The following is a 25,028-nucleotide window of genomic DNA, read 5'->3' as shown; positions in this document are numbered from 1 at the left end:
GGGACTAGATCTGGCAAAGCGATCATTTGTAATGACGACTGGAATGCAGATGGTTTTAGTGACTGTATATAGAAACTGGGGGGAAGGGAATAGCAGTCATTCTTTGTTTTTTTAGGATGAGGCAGAAAATCTGCTCTCTCCTTGATATGGAGGAATTTGTTAGAAGCAAGAGCTAAAATAAGGAATTATTGATCAGCTAGAAATTATGTTTCTTTTATCTTCCCTCTTCACTAATATTTTTACCCTCTGAAATGTACAGATATTTTCACACAGATATGTTACTGACTTTTGGATGAATACCAGTATTTTTCATTTGCAACCAGTATATTACTGGTGTTATCTAAATACTCTTTAAGGAGTCATCAGCAATTTTATTATAAGTATCTCAGGCATAAAAACTGATAATTAAACATTTTGTTACTTTATTCAGTAAATTGGAAATGATTGTGAACCATAGGATACAACCCTTCTACGGGGTGCAATTCAGAAGGCCGAGTGAACAAGGCGCTTTAAAAATTACTTCTCTTTTAAATATATGTCCCTAATTAAGATTTACTGCCATAATGGACTGCTGTTGTCGATAGGATTGTATAATGTTTCTCAAATGTGTTGAGATGGAAACGTTTGTGAATGACTGATTTAGGGGAAAAAATATTTTATCAATGTAAGAATCTATAGCCATATTCAAGTGGAAACAGCAAATCATCTGAAATAGTAGTGATCAGAAGATAGATAGCTAGAAGGAAGACTAAAATTAGCCTGTAGTGTTTAGTAAATCATTCAAAATATCTTAATTAATATTAGATTGCCAGATTATTCACTTACATTCAAGTAATCAAATCCGTATGTGTGTCTCCTCTCCGTGCTTCCCCTGCTCTACCAAATAGTGTTTGATAGTTTCTTCTGGATTCGGCAGGTATGCATGGCAATGTTTGGTAGTTCAGTGTCAATGCAAGCCTCACTAAGGCAGCTTTTGCTAGCAGAAACTGTGATACTATGCTGCTCTTATATTAATGAGAAAAAAAACGTACCACATTATATAAATGACAACAGTGGACAGTTGCTAAAACAGCTTCTCCAGAGGTCATCATTATTGGGGGTGGGGAGAAGTTCAGTCTATCTTCAAAATGAATCCTTTCTGTTAAAATCTACTTTCGCCATTAGACTGATATTGAAAATATGTAGGATCAATATATTTTTGATTCGGTAGCCCTGTGTTGATACAACCTTGATTTACTGGGCAAAGAAGCTGAGATTTATGGTCATGGGTGTCTATACTTCCTTTTAAGAATTCTAAAATGTAAGCTCAGAGGTTCTCACTCGTTGCTCACAGCATTCCTAGGGGAATGTAAAACCCTCTGCCTGCTTTTTGGCCCATTTCTGGGATATTAGTTGGAAGAATGGTGAAGACTAAAGAGGCCTGTCTTTCTCTTCATTATACTGAGACCCTGTTGGCTGTATTTGTGGGGGGTGGGGGTGGTGCGCAGAAACAAGATGCTTTTATTTTTGCCTGTTACTTGAATAAATGGAGGCTGTAAATATTTAGATCCATATACTTTTAAGTACTATTAAAAGGAAGATTTCCAAAGAGGAAAAAATATTTAAGAATCGTTTCCTAGAAAAGTGGGATGGATTGTTTCCTCATATTCCAAACATATTATTTGCAGTAGAAAATTAAATGATCTCAGAATTTATAACTGGAGGTTACACCTTAAATTGAAGTTTCTTGCTCCCCAATATATCACATTCATAATCACTTTGCAGGGCATTTTCTCTCAGCTGGAATAAAGAGCATATAATCTGCCATTTTAATCATTTTATCAAAGATAAATTTATCTTCCCCATGTAGACCTTTACACTCTAGTAACCAAGTAGATCTGCCTGACACTTGTAGGCAAAGCACCTAATTGGTTTTATTCCATATACTTTAATAACCACATAAAAGTAAAAATGGACACAAGAGAAGATGAGTAATAAAGATAAGGAATATTTATTGCTTCATATTACTGTTTAAATATGTGCACAAGGAGGGCATCACAATTAAACCACAGCATCTGTCTTTGAAAATTTGTCGTTACAACCTTTTGTCTTATCAATGCATTTCACTCATAATTATGATTAATATTCTGGTAATTTATGGAACAATAATTATTATTGCTAATGATTATGCAATAAAAACAATCTAATATATATGTGCATATATATACATATAGCTATAGATAGATATACATTATGTACATTGTGGGGAGGGAGGGAGAAAGAGAGAAAGAGAGGGAATGCACTTGGTAGTTCTTTAAACATGTGGTTGTACTGTAGCTGCCTGGGCAGTGTCCAATATGTAGAAACATATGTAGGAGCCGTTGGTACTAAGTTAATTAAATGTATATTTAAATAATTAAGAAAACAGGTCATTCTAAATTTTGTGAAAACATGATATTTATATGTCATTTTTGTTTAAAGATCTTGGAACCCTGTCTTTGGCACTTTGGAAGTATTCTTGAAATATTGCTGGGACAAAAATAATGATTCATTGAATGAATGAATATAACATTCTAAACCTTGAATATTTGATTATATTTTTGTATTTTATAGTCATGTGTTCAATGAGTTTGAAAATCCTCACCGCCCTCAGTGGATTTGTATATAGTGACTAATTTAAAAGGAAAAACAAAAAACAAAAAACAAAACCAGAACTGTTTTCCTGAATGTTTTGACTCTCCTGGGCTTCTTAGGCCCCTCAGACTCCATGGAGAGAACTGTAGTTACTAGAAATGAAATAATAACATCATTTTTAAAGTTTGATTTCATGGGTGAAACATCAGTCCCTGGGAAATCATTTCTGAAGTTTTCTCCTGCCCTCTAGCTCCATTAATATATTTTGAAACTAAATTTTCCTAAGGTGTGGCAGTTTACTCTTCCTCCTCCTTTTCCCTCCCTCTCTCCCTCCTCCCCCCCTCAACGTCCACTTCTTGTTTGTGAAATTCTATAATCCAAAGTCTGTGAGTTTAAGATTACTTTAAAAACAAGCAAATGGATTTTCTATTCTTGTGACATTTATACAGGTACTGGGGGAATTAGCACGCACTCTCCATTGTTTCTTGAATCATGTCTTAAGGGGAAAACATTCTAAGGTTATGTAGCCTGCAGTATATACTGATTTTACCCAATACTTGAGAGGTTTTAAATTATTTGCAACCAGCAGTTTCTTAACTAAGGTTTATTTTGACAATGAAAAAAAATGTACAATGTTTTCTCTCCCTTAACAGCCAAATTGTTTGCCAGTGCTGCCTTTGGGAAAATGGATGGTAATAGGGAAAATGGTTTTTAAATCATTTGGTATACTCTTGGCCTTCTTAACTACCCAAAAGAAAATTTTTGATTTGGCAAAACTAGTTTGAGTTGAGAAATGCTTTAAGAACTATTTTATTACCAAGTAAAATATTATTAGTGTCATTTGATTTTTTGTTTGTTTTGTTTTTAAGCATAGGCTCTCTTGTCTGTGTGGATAACTTATACTGTTTATCTTAATTTGGGGGATTTTTTTTTTTTACTAATTTGAGTGTGCTGAATAAGCTTTTATTTTGAAGAGGGCATTAAAGGGAGAGATACTTTTAGAGTTAATTTCTTTGTCCCATTAATAGTAGTTTGTGATTTCTTTTCCAAAAATTAATAGTTTTTCTTTTCTGTTAATGACAAGTTTTTTTTTTTCCAAAATGGAATAGTTTTTTCTTCTTTCAGCTGACAAAATTTGAAACCCTTGGTGGAATCTTTCTAGATATACCTCCCTCCATTTATTAGGAAGTTGTCACCTAAGGAAACTGCTATGTTGTAAATGTGGGACTTAATCAGCCCATGACTACTAATACACATGTATATAATAGCCAAATTAACAAAGCATAGTTATGTAAAAGCATGAAATTAAATATTTGTTTAACATAATGATACTGGCAATTATTCATTGTGGATAAGAATGAGGTCTTTGAGGTCAGAATGCTAATCCAACAACTTGAATGCTGCCACTAACTGTGATCTTAGGCAAGTTAGCTAACCTCAGAAATGGGCACAATTATTGCAGCTCAGAGCTATTTTGAGAATTAATGGAGATAATGTATATGGAATGCATAGAACAGAATTCCTGGCATGTGGTAGGCTGGAGCCCCAGACTCAACTGTGCAGTTTTCCCATGGCCCAAAGGAGCCCAGTTGAGGAGATGAATAGGGGTGAACAGAGCTGACATTCACCTCTTGCACCTCTTTCTGGCTAAGTTCTTGTTTGCTGGGAAAGGTCAGTCCAAAGGATGGGGCCTTTTATTTTGAACAAAGGTACTGGGTTGGGATGTGGTGGCTCTGTGGGTCAGCTGTCTTTATTATCACCCTGTAAGAACACATACCCTCCATTTTCAGGTGGTCTTTGGGAATTTTGAAGTCAGCCTGTCTTCCACATAATCCTTATGAAAGTGTGATATGGACACTTTCTCCACAAGGTAGTTAGTGAATAAAGGAGGGGCGCCCGGGTGGCTCAGTCAGCTCAGGTCATGATCTCATGGTTCATGGGTTTGAGCCCTGCATCAGGCCCTGTGCTGACAGCTCAGAGCCTGGAGCCTATTTCAGATTCTGTCTCTGTCTCTGTCTCTGTCTCTGTCTCTGTCTCTCTCTCTCTGTCTCTCTGCCCCTCCCTGACTCATGCTCTGACTCTCTCTCTCTCAAAAATGAATAACCTTAAAAAACTTTTTAAAATTAAAAAAAAAAGAGTGAACAAAGGAAATATCCAAATGATTATACTGAAGCTCCATTTAACATTATTGACATTTTACAAAGCTTATTAATCAGGAGCAAGACAGCCATAGTTAAGATTTAGCATTTCTTATAATGGGACAGCTATTAAAGGACAATACACACCTTTTGAATTTCCACTGAAGTTATAGAATTAAATCAAAGGTAAAATATGATTCAAAATTGCATGAGGAAAACCATTTTTTGAAATTGAAGATAATTGATAATAACTACAAAGTTATCGTAACTGGTAGGTTGGTTGCGTGCTTGAATTGGTGAAGTGTTATGTTTATATTTTACTGTGTTCTGAAATAAAGTGTACAAAGACATATTTTTAAACTGAAATTTCATTTTAAAAATGCCACACATAGGGCTTTAGTTAAAGGACAGTAAAGGAGCAAAATGATGAATCAGGAATTTTAGGTTTTGGAAAGTTATACAAAATATGAAGTCTGTTATATTTTGAAGCTAACACTGGAGGGAAAAACAACTCTCCCATGTTTCAGTTATACTAAGGAAATTAAGTGTGAATTCTAGCTCTACAGGAGACTTTCATGTAACCATTTTACTGACTCTACTTCATCCTTTTGTTTCTTGAATCTAGACACAAACCACATTTTTCTCCTTGGAGCTTTCTTCCCTCTCTACTGCCTTTCTTCAAATATTATTTGAAGGATGTATTGAGTTGGCAATTTCACATGGTCGAACCATTTATAGATCCAGCCAGCCTGGTGTAAGACCTTTGTGATCACATTGGCTCCTTTCCTCTTCTCAGCCACCATATCTGGTTTCCAAAGCACATTTTTTTTTTCTGTTTCATGCATCTTCTCCTTTCCTTTGGCACAGAAAAAACCCCATTCTCTCATCCCTTCTCATTTGAAATCCTCAAGTAGCCTTGGAGGTCCTTATCCGGCTCCCCATCTCTTCCTACACCAATCGATTGCAGTTGAGGATAGCACTTAAGGGCCACCAGCTACACTATGGCCTCAATCTGAACTTCCAGACCTGCCTTGCCCTAATCCCATATAAATAGCATCATCAAATAATGGGCCACTAAATATTCCTTATTATAATCCACATGTTTCTGTTCCCTTTAGTGTTCTTTTTTACCCCTTCCCCAAGTTAAATTCTGTACATCTCATTCTCAACCCTAATATACTTCCCATGATGCTTTTCAGGTGGGAATTCAAAAGCTACCATAGATTCTATCCAGCCTGCCTGCCATAGTGGGGAATTTGCACTTTCAATTTGTACAATGAAAGAAATCTTATACCTATTTGTGTATCTACTGCCCTTCACACAGTGTGACTGATTATACTGGTTTAGATGTATGTCATTCCAGCATATGATAAACTGCATTAAGATATCCTCGTTGTATATTGTACTCTACCATTGTTTGGTGTAATGCCTGGCAGATAGAATATGCTTAATACTATAGAATAAATAGTGAAGAGTTTTGGGCTTACTACACTGTTTAAAATGACATATATGTGATTATATGTATTTGGCCTTTATTATTGACAGCATAATATCTGGTGACATACTCACTGTTAGTATCTTTTCCATCTGCTAGAGAAAGGAGATCCCTTAACTCACTTGGTAATGTTTAATCTTATTGCTTATAAAGGAAAAATGAAAATTTTGTTATGAAATTAATTGAATAGACATGGGAAATTATCAGGCATTTGATTAATAAATACATTGTTAGTTTTTATAACACATGAAAATTTATGTACTGTAAAGGAAATGGTCATTCCGACATTTAAACAATTACACAAATTATTTTCTATACTGTAAGAAAAAGCCCTCTTTTTAATGTCAGGACAGCTGAGCATACCAAAAATAACTGGAGAGTTCGTTGCCTTTATTACTATTAAGTATATTATTATGTCCTTGTAAAATCATCAAAAAAGATGAGGTATACTCCTAATGATCAGTGGTTTAAAGTCAATGTGAAGAAATAACATAAACGTATTAATGATAAGATGATTACCTGGTTGAAATCTCAACAGCACAGATTTCTATGGTTTAAATTAAAAAGAAAAATTAAGGAGGGGAAAAAAAAACAGGCAAACGGTGTTTGTATTCCTGGATTTCAGGTGAGGTACCTACATTTTCCTTGTATTTTTCTTTCTCATTAACTGTAGAAACCCATAGATATAAGTCTCTGTGCAGCTCCAAATGCCCCCGCTCCATTTTAGGTGGTATTTCCAATAAGGGTACTGTTTCTTGCAAAGAATATTACATCTCACTAATTGTCCTACAAATCCCATTCTTAATTAAAATCAAAATCTTCATTGCAACAACTTTACTGTATAGCTTGCAAATATGTGCTCTTCTTGTTTGTTTGGAGGACGATGCTCTGGATACATCTTTTTTTTCTTTTTTTCTTCGTTCAAAAAGGAGCAGCCCTGGTGAGAAAAATTTACAGCAATTGATTTTGTTTGTTTGTGGCTGCAGCCATAAAAACTCCCAAGCAAAACTAAATAGTGCTTGTGGGGCACAAGCATGGTGGTTCATGGGTAAACAGTAAGTTTTATAATACTGTTAATGTTAGACAAGAAGACAAGGTATAATAATTCCAATTTCCTCATTTGTCTCCGTTTTGTACTAAATTGTGCGCTCCATCATGCATATGCTGGCTATAATGTGACATATTTAATTCTGCATTTAGTCTCTGCTTTGTTACACATGCACGAAAATAGCAAGTCAGCTTCTCAAATGCCATGGAACGGCCCTCTAACAACAACAACAAAAATAATTAAATACAAAATAAGTTTGAATAACAGTAATGGTGGGAAAATCTATCCTAGGGTTCATTCTTTTTACAGGGAGTTGGCAAACCAGGAAGAATAGACTTTGTCATGTGCAAATATGGTGACCATAAATGGTGCTAGAGGCTTTTCCATTGTCCTCTGAGTTTGCCATGAGAGAAAGCGGGTGAGAGAAAGAAAGACACGTTTGATAGAGTTGTGAAGAATGTTTGAATGGCTATTGGGTGTTGAGCATTGTCTTGCAGTGACCTCAATTCGGTACAGTAGAGACCCTTGAAAGCACTGTCTGAAGTCACAATACCACTATTCTCCTCCATTTACTAAAAGGGATTAGTTAAAAGGGTGACGTTCCGTGCAGAGAGTTCCAAGTATTCCATGAAACAAAGGGCTCTGAAATGTTTTTGAAGTTATTTTTAATTGAGTTGAACTAATTTAATAAAGGTCCTACGGAGGAAAAAAAAATAAAGGAATGTGATTGTTTTATGATTCCTCACAGATGGAATGGACATTTATAGCATACTTTTCCTTTAGTGTTCCAGAGAACAGTAGCTCCATTTACAGCTACTGTTAGCAATTTAAAACTGCTCCAAAATGAAGTCTTTCAAGAAGTTGACAGCTTATAAATAAATCTGTCTGATAAAATTGAACATAAACTGCATCTGTGGTTAGTTTGCCAAAATTAATTCTACATTTAATTAGAGATAGCAGTCAAACATATTTAATAAAAAACAGTCTTGGAGAGTAAATCAAATGAAGTCAGATTTTAGCAGACGTTTTGCATTTTTTTCCAAGGAGTGATGAAATGACCTCACCTCTCCGATTCCCAGTTATATGGCAGCGTGAGCTCTGTAGCGTTATGGGGAAGCCAGTGAGTTCACACTGCTTGGAAAGGTTCCTTGCTCAGCTTAGGGTAAAGAGAGAAAACGATCATTTTGTGATTTTGCTTGATTCCATCATTAGGTTTTACTTTGATGCCATATGTATTAAACTAACAAGTTAATAAGCACATTACTGCTAATGATTACAGAGACCCAGCTAAGGTAATCCTAATTTATATATGTACCAGTACAGAGAATTGTCCTTAATTTTTTTTTTCTGATTTCATTGCCAAGCTTGTTTTCTTTTGTTTTGTTTTGTTTTAATTTAACCATCACAATGAGACATATGAAAATCATACACTAGCAACAATGCCATTTCTTCCTGTAAAAAGACTTAGGAAAATCACCTTTGCTTATCAAATATTTGTGCTCACTCTGCACGGTTTAAGCAATGTGGCACAGTTGTGGAATCCTGGGGAAGATGCAAAAGCACACAGATCAATCAGAATGCAGCAAACAATATTTGGGGACAAAAGTGACTTACGGTTCAAAGGGCAAAGAAGCAGATCTTCAAACACTGGAAGTTTCAACACACAATCCATAGTCCTAGGTGAAGTGTGCAGACAGACAATAGAGACTAGTATTAGCAATAACAGTTTCTTTCCAATTTATGTAAAAATGATATGCACCTTCACAAATGCATACAAAAACTAGAGTCAATTAAACCAGCTTTTATTTTGATCTTTTAAAGTAGGGGATGTTACTTTCTAGTAATGAGGAAGAATTTAAGAAATGTGGTAAGAGATTATGTGGCTGTACTTATTAGTTAATATCAAATTTGGATTAGACACTAAACATTAATTTATTGAGCCTCCTCTATATTCTTAGTGTTAGAATCATAGAGATGGTTAATCTTTACTGAATATTTTTTCCAAAACATCTACGTGTTTTGGAATCATGCAGTTATTAATACTACTTCTGACAAATATGCAAAGGCATTTTTTCTACTTCTTCAAGTTTTGTTTAGATATTTTGTTCTTTCAGAAGAGCATTTTTATTTTTACATACATGACTTTGTCCCCAAGTAACTTTATCAAAATTTTGCTACTTTTTTTAGAATAATAGGAAGTAAAAGTAGAACACCCTTATTCCTGAATTTGAACAATGTGTCATTGTTGTGAGGTTTGCTCAGTGAGCCTTACATTACTTGTATTCTGAATAAATGAAGAAATGGAAATGTATGCAATGCACAAATTCTACCTAGCAGCCCCATTCAGTTCTGTCCTGGAATAATTACACTGTTCTAAAACTCATAGGTGGACTTAAATACTAATGCATTACAGTTGTTAATTACTATCAAAATACAAACCAGCAATAGGCTGTAGCTAGGGAGAAAAAAAAGGTTAAAGATCAGCTCAAGAAAGAGAAATTGACCAACTCAATCATGCTGTAGGATTTAAATCATCATTAAGGTACCCCAAAGGATATCTTTGACTGATCTCTTTAAGAATTCATATATTGGACCTGAAGAAATAATCATTTTAATCAATGGTTTCAAATTCATTATATATGTTTTAGTGCCATTAGAGGATTAGGATATTAATGCAACTGTGTAGCTAAATACTAAATGACTATCACTCTCATTTAATAAAAATACAAATAAAACAAGCTTCTTCCTGATTTAAGAAGGGTAAAAATATATTTATCTTTTCTGTGGATCCTTGAACAATAACTTCTTTCCCAAAATTTTGTTAACAACATTGTTATAATTTATAAAATAAACAGCTTTAGAAAAAATGGGTTAACAATCACATGGTTTCTTGTGGGCTTGTTAGCAGTTAATTTTATGTTGGGCAAATCACTTATCTCACTGGGTCAAGATTTCTTCATCTCTAAAATGAAAATATTGACTAGAACAATTCTAAAGCCTTGTTCTCTGATTCCATGGTTAGTGCATTCCTACCCACCCTACTTCTTTTTCCTCTAATTTCAAACAAATGCCATGTCTTTTCATCATTTTGGCTGGCTCATGAAATTGAACAGAGCAAAACTAATAAGGAAGGGAGATACAATTTGAAATTAGACACCATTGTAGCTTTTGCTGTATCATCAGATGTACAAGATTAATGACAAATAGAGAAGTAGATCAGTAGATGCTCTCAAGACATTGATGCAGAAGCCCTAGGTCATAGTAACAGAATTTCTATTTGAATGTTTTCTCTAATACTGAGGAAAACGTATTATCCTTTCATTTCTAAGGAGCTTAAGAGGTTTGGTTAAGAAATGTCTAAAAAGGTGCTCTGCAAAGATGTATATTCTTGAAGTGCTAAATAAAGTTGTCAAGCGCCTTGTGGGTCCTTGAAATCAATACATTGGCTTGGATTTAGGGTTTGGGCCTTCCAGAGAGCACAGAGAAAATTGCTCTGAAGCATCAATGCTTCCACCTTACTGCAGGTTCTCACCATCTGTCACAGTGTATCACAGATTTCTCCTGAGTAGACTCCTTGCCTCGTCTCTCTTGTTACAGATCCATTTATCTCATTGATGATGCCAGTTATCTTTTCAAAATGCAGATCTGGTTATGTCATCTTCCTGATTGAAAACCTCTAATGACTTCCAGTTGCCTAGCTGATAGAGTCTAAACACCTAAGCCAGGTAAACAAGACCCTTATCTATCTTACCCAAACAGAGCTTTCCATCTTCCTCTTTATGCAGTTATTCACCCTGGTCCAGGACGTGCACCCTTCCGTTCACAGCCTTGAACAACTGGCTCATCTTCAAAAGCCAAGAGAAATATCATCTCTTCTATCAAGCTTTCCTTTTCTCAGGCACCTCCCTAATATGTGATTCATTCTCTCTCCCTCTCCCTCTCTGTCTCCCTCTCTCTTTCTCGCTCTCCCACCACCACCACCCCTCCCTGTGTCTTCCATATCTAGTGTGCTTCTGAGTCACCTTTTTTTTTAAACCTGTTTTTAAAATATCTACCACTAAGCAAGGCGCATATAAGAATAAATAAAGTTAACTAAAGTTAACTCTGTAGGACACTAAAATGCAGCTGATACATGAGATTTGTTTTGTTGGCATGTGTTTTATGGAGGTCTCCTTTCACTTACGTACATACTGTAATATAAAATTTATGCCTTTTTTCCAAATTCTAATAATATGCCTATGCATTGTGTTTCAGTAAAATGTAGTTTGCATTTCTCCATAGGTTTTGATATTATTTAAGTATTTTCAAATTATTCTTATGGTTTTTCAAAGCTTATGTATTTAATGTAACATTCATAATTGCTATGGATATGTTGTTAAGATTTTAAATTGCCATTTTGAAGCCAAAACTGAGATTTCAGTGTGGAGATATATATATATATATATATATATATATATATATATATACACATACATACACACAAAGAAAAGTACCACCTTATATAAATTAATAATTTCTTTTAATTGCCTCGAATGTTTCAGTCTCATGTGGATTTTTGAAGTAGTATGTAGCTTTGATGTTTTATTAATTATTTTCAAGGTGGCTTTCTTTCCAGAGCAAAGCATACATATTGATTTTGTGTATGATGAAGACTGAAATTTCTATCTTGGCACTGATACTTCTTGCAATCAGATCTAGAAAAGGGTTTGATCGTTTTGAAGCAAGTCTCCAACAGTTAACTGTTGGCTGCCAAAGTTCAATTTAGATAAGTGAAGGGGAAGAGTTTAGAAATTTCACACATTAAATGTGTGATGGGAAAAACCCAATATAATGTATTAAAGATGCAGGCTTTGGAAGGAAAACATGGAGTATCGTAAGAATTGTGTGCCAGTCTCCAAAGGTTTTCAGTTAGGTTTGGTTCAGAAAAGCCCTTGAATGTGTTGGAAGCAGATCTTGGAAGGGGCTGTGTGGTGTGTCAGGGAAAGCACCAGAGAAAGTCTTGGTTACACAGAGTCTGTAAAATCGACTGTGGTAGCATGACAAAAATTGGTCTGTGTGGTTTGCCACTGCCAATCTTCATGATTGATACAGATTGTTGGAGCCATATCTATCATATGGTGCTCCATATTGATTGTTAAAATCTGCAAAAATGAATTATTTGGAGTGTATTTTTCCATATCGTTGGCTGATTTTTCCTGCACCAAAGAGTTTAAAAGCATTTGACCTTTGCTCTGAATTCTTACTTGTTCCCACGACTAGAAGGAAACGATACCAGCATCTCTATTTATTATCCTTTAATAATGATGCTGTAATCTAATTCTTAATGAATATGGTAAAGGCTGCACATTTGAAAAGTCATTGTATAAAGGTGCTCAGTAAGTTAGTTCTATGTTTAGGGATGGCTTAGCTATTTTATTTTTAAAATTGCCATCCAGACTTTAAGAGAATTAGAAGTCAAATGGCAAATAAATCCTTTTAGAAGAACTTTCCGTCTTACCAGCCATTACCCAAAAAAGCAAGAAATAGCTCTGGATTTTTTTTCTTTTTGTAAAAGTGTTGGGATTGATCCTATTTATCTACAGAATTCAAATGCAACCAACATTTATAGGAAAATATGCCAGACTTTTGCGAATTGAAAAGATTGTGTGCATTTGCAAGAGGCAAATGACACAGGAGACTTTACTTTAAATCACCTATAATGTTAGGATCATTATAAAGTAAGCAGCCAGCATGCTGGATTGTACGGCTGGAAAGAACCCACATAAGAATGAAAACAGATGGTATTATCATTCTATCCCAAGCACTGTGTGGATTTTTTTGGTTAGAGTCTGATTAAGGTTTCAGAAATTATTAAGTGGATAGATAATAGAGAATAAGAAAATGAGAACACAGAGGGCTTGCCAAGTCTTTAATGCTCACTTAAACAAAACTGCCTGCAGGTTCAACAAACCCATTCCTGGGTTTTGTGGGTTTGCAAGGTCCTTCTCCAGAAAAGTTGTTTTGGGTGATGGTCACCATTTAATTAAAGGAATATCAAACTATATGTTTAGAAAGATAATAATAAGCCACCCAAACCCAGATGCTAGATGCCACACATGTTGGAGAAGGGCTATAAAAAAAAAGGCAAAAAAACCCCACAAAAAAACCCTAAACACTCCCACACTCTAGAAGTTGGATTTAAATGAAACCATTGGGGGGAAAGGACCGTTTCCGTTTTCCAGTTGCAGTAATCTTTCTCCCCACTTTCCTTACTGCCTTAATCCACATCTAATTATCAGCTATCTCCATATTTTCCTCTCCACTTGTTATCTTCATTTCTTTTGATTTGCTAAAGTATATCTGACATATATGTGAAAGGAAGTAATATCTTGCCTTTGTGTGCGGGCATTTGTGCATTCTGAGTATTTCCTTTGTACTGAATTGTACATTAGTGTAATTTTATTTTGGCCTCCTCGGCTCCTTTGAAAAATATTCACGAATTAAACAGTCTAGCAAAAGTCAAACAAACAAACAAATAAAACTCAAGCCATGAGAGCTTGTGATTTCTTTCAGTTTGATTTTAGCTGAGGAACATTCAAACTTTGAATTTGCTTATTTCAACCATTTTTTTTTCTTTCTTAATTGTGGTTTCCGCCATACCTTTTAAAGTATAATTTTCTTAATTAAAATAGTAAAAAAAAAGTTTCTCAAATTCAGGTGGGCTGCTTTGGATTATGGCTCTCTCTCCTATGTATCTGTCTGCAGTTTTACAGCAACCACTTTTCAAATTAAAGCCTTTTTTCTCCCCCATTTCTTCTGCAGTACAGTGGACTCAGATCAGAGCCCTCTGATGTGAAAGGATGGGATTTTTAACTGACACTCTTGTCTGTTGAAAGAATAGTTCAACAACTGTATTTTTCATTTTCCATTTAAGTCTTACATGGTATAAAATAGGAAAACCTGGGGCGCCTGGGTGGCTCAGACAGTTGAGCCTCCGACTTCGGCTCAGGTCACGATGTCGTGGTTCATGGGTTCAAGCCCTGCATCGGGCTCTGTGCTGACAGCTCTGAGCCTGGAGCCTGCTTTTTATCCTGTGTCTCCCTCTCTCTCTCTCTGCCTCTCCCCTGCTCGCTCTCTGTCTCTCTCCCTGAAACATAAACATTAAAAGTAAAAAAAAAAAAAAAAAAAAAGGAAAACCTGTGAGATGCCAATGACGGTTAATGAAGTAAATGGTCTATCAACATGAAGGTAGCACCTTTATGTTTGGAGAATTAACAAAAGCAAAGCAATTAAAAGAGCAGAAACCAAATTTCCCACATGATGCAGTAGTCATAGTTAAGATTTCTGAGTAGGGCATAGAACTTTTGAGAGAGGTGTGATAATGCTTCAGATAAATGTTGAAAGCAAATTCAAAAGTGTGGTTTGAAAGGCTTTGAATTTTTTTTTTTCACACGTACAAGTTTTGTTCATGTGAAAAAAAGCAGGACTTCTCAAACTGAATGTTGAGCTTTTTTTTTTTTTTTTTTTTTTTTTTTTTTTTTTTTTTTTTTTTTTGTATAGAAACAAACATTGAGCCTGACACCAGGTTTGCGTGGGAGTAAGGTAAATTCGGGCTAAATGACTGATGTACTGTTTGGGTATAAACATTAGATTCCATATTGCAACTGTCTGTCACTACTTTTGTCATTAATCAAATAGGTAGTAAAATGTACAGCAATGCTTAAGTGTATTTAATGTAGTTAGTTTTTATAATCACTGCTGGTAGTTATCCAGGTACAGGTGGTAGCTTTCTTTTTTTCCCTCCCTGATTTAAGATTGTGAGATCCTTTACTGTTTCTCTATAGAATTGGCATCTGAGTATACAGATTTGATTTGATCTACTAAATTTGGTGTCATTTGTGATCTAGTGGCAATGCAGGATTTAAAAATCATGGACCTTACTGAAGTGTTAGGAGAGGAGGAGATAAATTCATTTGACTCCTGTGTGTGGCCTGATGCTAAGTCAAGCACATCTATATTCCTATGTGGAAATATATGTGAATGTAGAAGTAAAAAGTAAATTTGAAAAAGAAAACAACAAAAAGGAATTAGTGTGGTTCCATTGAACTTAATGCTATACACTGTCTATATTAAACTCTTTTTTTTTTCCCATTCAGTTGGATTTGTTTAAAACGGCCTGTTAAAATTAATGGCACAGAAACATACATCAAGTAAAATCTTGTAATATCTCTGTAATATCTCATAATTTGGTTTGTGTTTGACCAAATATTTTCATCATTACTCCAAGCTTGGTTTGGACCATCCAGGTGTTTTCAACTTTTTCAGCTTTCTAATTAAAACAAGCTTCCGTTTTATCTAATATGCTACAATGATTAAAATATCAATATAAGATAATGAGTTCTATTGTTTGCTAATATCAGGATATCCACTCTACCAGGTAACTTCAAGTCCTATGGTGAAATTCTCTTAGAACAAATAGGTAAATGGTATAGCTTAGCAAATTGCTTAATTTGGCTGCTATTACCAAGAGCTTTAGATTTTCCTTTTGACTTTGACCGTAGAATGTGGCCACCCCATGATAGTTCCTTCTATTCATCTTCATGGTACATCTCTATGACAGTAATGTACTTATTGCAAGGATGAGTAGATGTTCAGGAATCACATATACACAAGAGAAAATACAATCATAGAGGAAAATCCAAGTCCAGCTTTGTCCCTCCCTCAATTAGAAAAAATTCTGTCATGTTAACTTATCCTGCTATTTTCCTGGTCTGGAATGCTTCCACTTGGAAATTGGTAGTTTGTTTGTTTGTTTGTTTGTTTCTTTCTTTCTTTCTTTCTTTCTTTTTTTTTCTATCCCTATTCCCTTTTTAGGTTGAACTCCTCTCTCCTAAGTGTTCAAACAATCCTTCTATTTTTGTTCTTCCATTACTACTATCATTTATATACCAATATAACATATAAGTAGCTCCTGGACAACAGGACTGCAATAGAGATTGGTGACTATATAAATATGTAAGACATTGTCTCTAGTCTCCAAATGTTATACTCTAAGTAGTAAGAGAAACCAGGTCCATAATACAGTTAAACAAAAATACAGATTATTCAGGTAGACTGCCAAAGGGGAGGAGATGGGGGATGGGTAAAATGGGTGAATATGGAGGAGTGGACTTCCAGTTGTGGAATGAATAAGTCATGGGGATGAAAGGTACAGCATAGGGGATGATTGTTAATGGCATCGTGTGGTGACAGGTGGTAACCACAGGTATGGGGAGCATAGCATAACATACAGAATTGTCAAACCATCTATGTGGCACACTTGAAACTAATGTAACATTGTGTTTCAACTATACTTCAGTTAAGAAAAAAGATAATAATAGCCAACATGTATATGGCGCTTACTCCGCGTGAGGCACAGTAATTGTGTTTTATCTATAGTGACTTAGTTTTTACCTCCCTAACTCTATCCTACTGATGAGGAAACCAAGTTGCACAGAAATCATGTTACTTGCCTATTGCTGAAAAGCAAATCCAAGCTTTGAACCGGGTCATCTGGCTCTCAGAGTTCAGGCTCTCACCCTGCTTTGCACTGCCTAAGGATTTTTTTTTTAAGTGTGTTGTAGTCTATATTGAGGATTTGGCAGTATCTGCCACCCCAGATTAGGCTCTCATTGCTCCATCCCACACTACTGTGGGTACTCTCTTGCCCACACCCAGCTATTCAGCCCCTGAATTCTAGAAGGATTATCTGCATTCCATAAATATTGATGGAATAGAATCTATTTGAATAATCTGTATGCTGAACATTGATAGAAAAAAGGTAAGCATATTTTGACCATGAAGTATCAGTTATTCAGTGTCAGATATTCAGTAGAATATAATTTCCAATGAACTAATTTTATTTTATCTTTTTAAGTTAATTTTTAAATTTATTTTGAGAGAGAGAGCAAGTGTATGAGTGGGGAAGGGGCAGAGAGAGAGAGAGAGAGAGAGAGAGAGAGGGAATACCAAGTAGGCTCTGCACTATCAGTGTGGGGCTCAATCTCACAAATCGGAAGATCATGATCTGAGCCCAAACCAAGAGTCAGATGCTTAGCCAACTGAGCCACCCAGATGCGCCTCCAATGAACTTTCAAATTTTATTTATTTTGTTTTATTTTGTTTTAAATTAACATTTATTTTTGAGAGAGAGAGAGAGAGAGAGAATGTGAGCGGGACAGGGGTAGAGAGAGAGGGAGACACAGAATCTGAAGCAGGCTCCAGGCTCTGAGCTGTTAGCACAGAGTCCAACGTGGGGCTTGAACTTACAAACTGTGAGATCATGACCTGAGCCGAAGTGTGATGCTCATCTGACTGAGCCACCCAGGAGCCCTGAACTAATTTTATTTTAAATTTCACAGATTTAAGATTAAAGGTTGCTTTTAATTTTGCATGCTAATGTCATTTTAGTTGTCTCACTCTTTAAAAGTTATGGTGAAAGGGATCAGTTAGTTTTAAAAGATGAAATTTATAGATTATCGAAAAAAGAGCACTTGTTAGACCACTAAAATTTCATCACAAATTTATTAAGAAATCATCTGATAGATGTTTCCCTTTTTTTCTATGCTTCTTTATTCTTTTGTGTATTACCTATCAAATAGCCAAAAGCTGGGAACAAGAGTAGAGAAACAATAAATAAATAAATAAAAGTTTTCTATTCTTTCTACCTGGTTTTGTACAATTGCTTAAATTCGTTTTATATTATTTTTTTTATTTCCTTTTAGAAGATATCGGAAGTGTGTACTTGCTAGGCAAAAGGTCTAAATTTGAATCATTATTGAACAATTCTGGTGTCTAATACAAATGTTCATTTGAAAATGATAGACGGTCGTTCAGGGACCCTGAAGTGTTTTCATGGATTCTCATGCCTGGTTGGCAGTTTTGTTGAAAGTGGCCGTAAATCAGGAAAGAGAGCTGAAAATACATTTTATGTCATCTTTAAAACAACTGTAAGTTATTGTCCCAGAAAATGAAGATGCCATTTTTAAAGAAGGTAGCAGGATAAGGTATTGAAATGGGTAGAAAAAACATGTTTCCAGAAAAGTATCACCAGTAGTTACTGATATTAATTATAGCATAAAATGGGAGTGGTATGAAAGAACAAGGATTAAAATCAAGATTGTACATGGAGTCTGAAATTTAAATTTATAGAACCTGATGCTTTTTATTTCTTTAATTTACTTTTAACTTTTTTGGTGGTGGTTCTTTTACAAGATGTTTGTTGATGAGCAAATTGAATTTGAGCTTACATGCTATAGAAACCAGGTGAACTCACATTCTCCAAACGCATCTGTTGTTTGCTCCTTCCAGAATAAATATTACAATTCTTGATGAACAACAGCTGGGAGGCTTGAATGTGGTTGCATTCCTCATGGGTTCACAGGATGAAATCACTTGTGCACCATTGACAATTTTAAATGGAGAACAAAAATGTATTCCATCATAAGATGTCAGGAAAAAAGTATTTTTGTAAAAATGTATTTTCTATTTTTAATCTTCTGTGAGCTATACATTTTAGGACACTGAATGAGTTGGAAGATGTATGTTGTGACCTGACATTCTCTCTGACTTATCTTTAGTTATTTTTTTGAGTTTTTTAAAACTTTATTTATTATGAGAGAGAGGGAAACAGAGAGGGGGGGGGGGAGAAAAGCATGAGTGGGGGAGGGGCAGAGAGGGAAGAGAGAGTGAGAATTCCAAGCAGGCTCAGCACTGTCAACACCAAGCCCAACACGGGGCTCAAACCCACCAACTGAGATCATGACCTGAGCCGAGGTCAGATGCTTAACTGACTGGGCCACCCAGGCACCCCTACTTGTTTCTTTAATTATCTTTAAGAAAGTAATATGTACTAAGTGCCAAAGTCCACTTGCAATGCATTGAAAATGGAAGCAATTGGGTCATTATACTGCTAAATGGTATTTTTACATGTATCTTTTATGGCATGTCAGCCGGTTCATTAATGTTTTAACTTATTTTACTGTTTTGGGTGAGGAGTAACTTTTCTCTGTCAGTGTTTCATGGACAAGTTGGTAAAATGGTACTAATGGACAGAATCCTGGACTGGAGGTGAGTGGCTGTGGCCACACTGGAGATTTGTGGCCATGGGCATAGACTGTCATCTCCCTGTTCACACTGCCTCTTGTATAAAATGAGGGGTTTGGACTGGATGATTTCTCTTCTCAAATCTGTGAGCCTATGATAACTTCTAAACCAGTCTTGAATTCCTTTATATTTGCTGCCGACACTGATCTCTTCCCTTCTTGACTTTCCCTGAGGGTATTATCAGTTCTATAAATTGTGGTGGTTGATTATGTTTAATGATATACTTTATCATGCAGTCTTTTATAGGGCTGTTTTTTTGTTTGTTTTTCAGGAGCACATGTTTAGTAATATTCACTGTCTCATAATGTTAATTCTCCTCTTGATGATGAAATATCTAAGCATCTCAAGGAAAGTAACCTTGTTCTATATTGCTTCTTTTTTCTGGTTTTCCTTGTAGCACATTACAGAATAATTGCCACAGCTATTTGAAGTGTTGATAAACTTAACAAATTCAGTTACTAACTTATTTAAAACCCATGCAGTGTGTTTGGTTCAGAACCATAGAAATAGAACAAAGCTAACACTGGAATGGGGCTCAAGAAACCTGATTTTCAGCCCAGATCAACATTATTTGACTATGTGCTCTGCTCTTGAACAGATCATTTGGTGCTTCAGTTTACTCATGTCGAAAACGAGGGAAAGAGACCAACATTCTCTAACTTTTAATTGCTGTAATTTTTTTCTCCCTGTAAATGCCATCATGGAAGTGATGAACAACTTTGCTTAGCATTTTCAAAACATAGCCTACTTTTTATCAAGCATTTTTATTCATCATTTAATTCGGTGATTCAACATATATTTATTGAGCACTTATTATGAACCAAGAACTGTGAGTCAGAAAGTACGATTTGAATCCACTTAATATTTAAATGTGGGGAAATACTTTCACCTTTTTGCTACATGTGCAAAACGGATATGGCAATATCTGCTTTACCGGGTTGCTAGGAGGATTAAATGAGGCAATGCTATCAAACATTTAGCTCAGTACCTGCTAGACAGAATGGGATTAATATTATTATTAACACTATTATTATGTAGCACATTAAAATTTTAAACCATTAACTGGGGATCATATTTAATGGTCTATACAGTGTAAATATAGCCTGAGTGATTATTTGGGTGTAGTAAATTCAGATTTTTCAAGTGCAGTTTTATGTTGAACAAGTGACTTATCCTCTCTCTTAGAAACTTAGGATACAAATACCTGTCTCTTCTGTGGTCAGGATTAAAAGGGTTTAAAGTGAGATAACGTACAGAAAATTTGCAGCATAACCTTTGCCATATAAGACTCGAACATGTCTGTTTCTGGAAAACTAACCTAGTTTTGTTCCAGGCAAAATTAATCTGTGGAGGTCACCTCTGGTGGGGAATTAACCATTGTGAAGGGGCATGAATAAACCATTTGGGGTGACAAAAATATGCTATATCTTATTTCTTGTAATGTTTATTATTGAGACAGAGAGAGAGAATATGAATGAATGAATGAGCATGAGCAGGGGAGGAGCAGAGAAAGAGGGAGACACAGAATCCAAAGCAGACTCCAGTTTCTGAGCTGACAGCACAGAGCCCGATGTGGGGCTCGAACTCAAGAACCTTGAGATCATGACCTGAGCCAAAGTCGGATGCTTCAACAACTGAGCCACTCAGGAGCCCCTGAAATATGCTGCATCTTAATCTGGGTGATTACACAGATAGATACATAGCTCAAAAAATTCTTTGAGCTGTACAATTAAGATTATTCATTTTATTGAATAAATTTTTCCTAAAAAAATGTTTGTTTTCTTCCCTAAACATAAATACCATATTACATTTTATAACCAGAAGAAATATCAGTTAATAATAATAATTTTCTAGTGCCATAGCTAAAATACTACTCCAATATATTTTTCTCAACAGTACATAAAAGTGAAAGAGGACACCATGATCCCATGAACCTTCTGATGTCAGAAAGCAGTTGGAGGAACACTCAGTGGTTCTACATATTTCACCACCCAATTGTTTCAATTTGGCACACCATATTTTAGGATATTTATTGCCTGCCTAGTTCTTGAATCTACTCTTTTCCCTGGCGCCCACAAAACCATACGTCATGGAGTATTATTTTTACGAGGATCTGGTCAAAAGGACCTGATCAGTACTATTGCCACTTTTTCATGTATTTTTCTGAGATGAAGAATAGCTTAAGATTTACCTCAGTCAAGCTTTATTTAGGATCGGGTCTGTAGGAAGGGGTGGAAATGGTGGGGGAGGGAGCGGAAGGGACAGCATAAATATATACATACAGTGTGTGAAAATAAAGAAAGGCATCTTTTGTTACAGCTGGTTGCAAGAGAAGTTTCTGCTTGCACTGCTGAAGATAGTATGAGATTAGCGGAGTTGTAGCAAAGTCAGGACAAAGACTCGCTGTGTGAGAGGGATCAGCGTGTTTGCTCAGTGGAGCTTTCTCTCCAGTTGTTGACAGATTTAACTGGTGTAATCTTAGGCCTGGCTAGCTCCTCCCCATGAGTGTCAAGAGGCAATCCATGCAGTAGTAAATGGCCATGTGGAGTATACCATGAATTCCCTATTTGTGTAGTAGCTGTAGTTTAGGGTGGGGATTTAATATTGAATGGACTCCAGATTGTCTAAATTGCAATCACAGTGTTTATTTAAATAGCCTATGGGGACCATTAAAGCATTTTAACTTTTGCTCCTATGTTTCTCATGTTATGAAATCTTGAAGCACATCAGGGAGAAAAGAAAAATCCAGCCTTGTAAAAAAGCATATGATGCTAAAAGTTCTCCCTGCTGCCAAAAATGCTTCAAGAGTTTTAGTGCTCTGAACTAACATGTGATATGATGGATGGGATCCTGCTGTGGTCCCTAACTAGGGGATTTTCCTTGTGCAGATACACTAATCTACCCCAGCATAATCCAGGAGATTCTTTCCCATACTGGTTCCCCACTTGCAGTGTTGAAGTCTATTCTGCTCACAATCATGTTCATAATGCTATAGCTTTAAAACTACATAAAACTCTGTGTTAGTAACACAAGTGCTATAATATTATTAAACTTTTAATTTTACATACAAAAAAACCCCTATTTCATTTACTTTACTGGCAGAGCCAGGGTGATGGTGAAACTTGACTTTGGTGAGGAAGGCCATGAACTTGAGGTGTAGGACAAACAAGTACATCTATTTCTAAGGCAGATCTTCTGAATAGAAAGCATGACTTCAGTTTCATGCTCTGATTTAATACAATAAAATTAAAAACATTTCATAAATAAATTTCTGCAGTTGATTCCCTTCTCCAGGAAGACTTGCTTTCCTACATTCTTACTTACTTACTTATTGAAGGGCTCTAAGTCTGGAATAGCATTTGACAATGTAAAAGATTTTCTGATTATGGGAGCAGCATGGCCCCAGAGATCTTTCTGAATGCTGAATTCAATGTTCAATTTTCTTTCTTTCTTTCTTTCTTTCTTTCTTTCTTTCTTTCTTTCTTTCTTTCTCTTTCTTTCTCTTTTCCTTCCTTCCTTCCTTCCTTCCTTCCTTCCTTCCTTCCTTCCTTCCTTCCTTCCTTCCTTCCTTCTTTCCTTCTTTAAATTCCTACACGTTTCTACGGCTGTTCTAACTGCTTTGGGCTATATTAAAATGTGTTCCTGTTCCTGGCTCCAACTCTGACATGGTGTGCCTCATCAGAGTAGTTCAGGGCACCTCCAGGGTCCTCTCAACTGGCCCTTCTGCATCTTTCTGCCCTGTGTGTATAGTGATAGTAACAATACTTCTCCATCTCAGAAATAAACTGGGGGCGAATGTGCTAATGTATATAAATAGCCTTGGCCTTTCTTGAAATGAAGACATTGTGAGAGATGTTTTAATGAGAACATGAGAAAAATCAGCAATAGCAGATCTTAAATAACCTCTGTCTGCAGCTGGGAAGTGGCCATTTAACTTGACTCAGACCATACATCACTGAAGGTCCTTTCCATCATAAGTTTTCTGTTTATTATAAGTTTTTTATTTATTATCGTGATGTATATTATAGAGCTAATTGCTTCCAAATGCGTCATGATGTAGGAGTGTATTTTTTTCCTAAAATGCTTTATTTTGCTTTTTATTTTGTGTTAGAATCAAAGTTTCAGATTTCTTTCGATTCAGTGTTCCAAATGCTTGGAACAATATCTGAAGCATTTCCCACTATTCTGTTGCATCCTTACCCCTCATCTCTAATTCTTTTTCTAGGACAGACTGTTGACTAAAATCCATAAATTTTACAGAAACCCAGTTTAATTTGCTGATTTTCTGATCACTATTAATGTTTTTTTTTTTTTTTTAAGAATTCATCTATTGCTTATTTTCACTTTTAGTTTCACCTTCTTGCTTTTCAACCACTTTCTCTCATCCGCAGATTTCTTTCTCTTTCCTGACTGTGTAACTAGTGTCAATTATCCAAAGAATATGTAACTTGTAGTGATGGAAATAAAGAATATGTACAGTCCACAAAACTGATCATCAAACCCAGAATAACAAGGAGTTGACCATATGTCTTCTACTATTTAATAGGGAGTGACAGAGTCTATGTGGCTAATTAGAAGAATCTCTGTTTGTTTTAAGAATTATACTAGTAATAATATCTGTCTTCTTTTTATGTGACATCCACCTAGCTTCTAGGAATAGTCTTTTTAGGGGCTACCACCCTCCAAAAAAGATATTTTAACTTAATATATTATTGAAAGGCACTGCAGTTTGGGACTGAAGGGGAATCTGTATGGCAATTATTTTGTTTTTCTGGGGCAAACCCTTGGTACTAATGCTGTTCATGGTTGTTTTGACCGTATTACATTTTGCTGAGCCCCAGGACTGCTTTTGGAAGGTTTAGAAGTATCCAGGGAGGCGCCTGCCACTTTGATTATTCATACCCAGCTCTTTATTTTTATTTGAGACATAAAATAAAAACACACCCTGGCTTCTGCTCAGCCTCAACTGGCGTTGATTTTAAAAACAAACCCCAAACTGACCAAATGGCAGCCGTGCAAGCTTTTCTGTGAGTGAGTCCTCTCTCGTGTCAATCAGAGTTCATTTATGGAAGCATTAAATTCTGGTGCTGGCCAGGCCACCTTTAGACAAATTAAAATGGGTTGGGATTTGGTAGGCTTGGAACAGAGGACTGAAAGGAAAACCAGGGTGATGTTATGACTCAGAAAGTGACTCTTTTCCTTCTGAATCAGAATTGAACCACTGGTAGAATTAGCTCTCTCAGGAAGATGGCAACTTTTAGGTGAAAGGTTAAGTGGAACCTCTGACCATCTGTGTTTGTCCCCCTGTTGGTTCAGCTCTGTGCCAGTTTGAATAATTACTTACTCTCCACCTTTTTTCCCATTGCTTATTTGCAAAGAGGAGTAACATTTTCCTTCTTGTGTCTCTTGAAACATTTTTAAGACTGACTGTGAACTTTTAACCACTGATACATTTTATGCCAGAGGTGGCTTTATTTCATTAATGTGTTAACTAATTTCTGCAGAAAGTACCACTCTGCCTTTCTGATAAACATTGGGAAATATATCTCTAGATATTTACTCTCTGGAATTTCCTGCTTATTCTATTTATGTACAAACATCAATTCTAGTT

General features: G+C 35.8%; 1 protein-coding gene across 10 annotated transcripts in view; it reads left to right on the top strand.

Moving 5' to 3' along the window:
* SOX5 (SRY-box transcription factor 5) overlaps nucleotides 1-25,028 on the top strand; it is a 930,253-nt gene that overhangs the window by 383,457 nt on the left and 521,768 nt on the right. The window lies entirely within an intron of this gene.

Source organism: Panthera tigris, chromosome B4 (genome assembly GCF_018350195.1).
Source record: "Panthera tigris isolate Pti1 chromosome B4, P.tigris_Pti1_mat1.1, whole genome shotgun sequence".
Taxonomy (NCBI): domain Eukaryota; kingdom Metazoa; phylum Chordata; class Mammalia; order Carnivora; family Felidae; genus Panthera; species Panthera tigris.
The sequence above is the reverse complement of the archived record's forward strand: the minus strand, read 5'-3'. Positions and strand labels throughout refer to the sequence as shown.